General features: G+C 37.6%; 1 long non-coding RNA gene across 1 annotated transcript; it reads left to right on the top strand.

Annotated features, from left to right (window-relative positions):
- The first annotated feature begins 766 nt into the window (after positions 1 to 766).
- LOC141258280 (uncharacterized) lies at positions 767 to 1,581 on the top strand. Its single transcript, XR_012318266.1, has 4 exons — positions 767 to 852; positions 1,021 to 1,147; positions 1,297 to 1,400; positions 1,489 to 1,581. It is a non-coding gene; the product is annotated as an uncharacterized lncRNA (long non-coding RNA).
- The last annotated feature ends 203 nt before the right edge of the window (positions 1,582 to 1,784 follow it).

Below are 1,784 nucleotides of genomic sequence, written 5' to 3' on the forward strand. Positions count from 1 at the left end.
TGCTGTGGAATACCTGCACAGTTATGGTGTGGTGCACAGAGACCTGAAGCCTGGCAAGTAAGTGACCCCAGTAGTATAATAAAGGGGAAAAAAATATATTGTTTTTATACAGTCTATGGGTTATTACTTGGGTCTGACACCATTTCTTTCTTTCACAGCCTCCTGATATCATCAACAGGACATATTAAGGTCACCGATTTTGGGGTTTCAAAACTCGGCCTCATGAGACCAAGCTCAGATATCTACAAGGCTTCAACTGAGGACATCACCAGCGAGTTCCTTGATGAAGAGGTATGCTTTACTTACAAGATCTTGCACTTTACAGATTTCATCTCTTTCTCCTTCTCTGACAATTTCTCTATAAAACGTTTGCACTGATGTTATTTGACGCAATTATATTTATTGATCATCATCTCATTCTTCTGTTGGTTTCCAGACTTTTGGCACCCCTAGTTACATGGCCCCAGAAATTATCCAAAGGAAAGGCTATGGAAGGCCCGTTGATTGGTGGTCAGTAGGGATCACCCTACATAAATTTCTTTTTGGACGTACACCATTTAAAGGGACTTTAAAAAGAGATATTTTACGCAGTGTCCTTGAGGGTAAGTAAAATAATCTGAATGCTTGTGATGTCACTGTTATTTGGTTTCATTGGTTTTCTGGTTTCATTTCTAGCCTTATTAAGGACATTTTTTATGAAAATAAATGAAAACGTTTCATTTCCTGTAATATTTGCTTTTTATATAACAGATTAATTAATTTGGACATATCATAAATACTCTACTCCACCCGATGCTCAGGACATCATCACTCAGCTGCTCAGAAAAGATCCAGCAGATAGACTTGGGACAGGTAATATTATAATAGTATTATGACTTATTACACCTCTGTGACCAGACAAATGGTTGTGTCCATGAGGTTCAGTTACATCTTCAGTTCAGGTTAACATAAACTGTACCGATATGGAGCAGTTTCTCTAAAAATGACAGTATCACTTTCTTTCTTGTCTTCCTTTTCCAGGAGGAGCAAATGAGATCAAAATGCATCCATTTCTGCATCACTTAGACTTTGACAACCTTCTAAGTCAGAAGCCCCTGTTCGTTCCTGAGCTAAAGTCAGATGAGGACACCCGCTACTTTATCATTAAGTAAAATGATTCGTCATCTGCAGAAAACTGCTTTGTGTCTTGTCTTTCATTTTATGTGAAAATAAGTTCTCATCATTATTAGTGATAACAGGGTGACTGTCTGACCGGGTCTTATACTAATTATCTCTGATAAAACTTGTACTTTGTAGCTCGTTGTAGCAGACACATGAATTCAGATGAGGCAGACACAAGAGAGGACAATGACTGGCCAGAAATAAAAAACTTTGTATCATCTTATCAAAGGTTTTCTAAAGTAAGTATGTGGCTACTAATATGTCTAAAGCCTATAATTACAAAAATGCTTAAAAATAAATCAATTTATTTTTCTCCGTGTGTTTTAGCTAAATATCACCAATACCGGGATGATGACCAATGTAGAGCCTATGTCACCTCCACAGTGTTCCCAAGAGAACAGTGAAAAACACTCAGACATGTGAGTAGATTATTATTATTATGAGATTTAGTTCTGATATATGTTCAGAACCAAATACAAGACACGAGTAACACAAATGTAAATCCAGCATCCACCACCCCTCTGTGCATCTGGCTTGTGATAACACTGTAATAACAGTTGATCATTGTGACCAGCCATTCATTTCCAGCTCATTTCAGGCCAATATTACTAGTTGAGGGCCTG

Source organism: Phyllobates terribilis, unplaced genomic scaffold, assembly GCF_046119375.1.
Source record: "Phyllobates terribilis strain yellow unplaced genomic scaffold, ASM4611937v1 Scaffold_3__8_contigs__length_932513732, whole genome shotgun sequence".
Classification (NCBI taxonomy): domain Eukaryota; kingdom Metazoa; phylum Chordata; class Amphibia; order Anura; family Dendrobatidae; genus Phyllobates; species Phyllobates terribilis.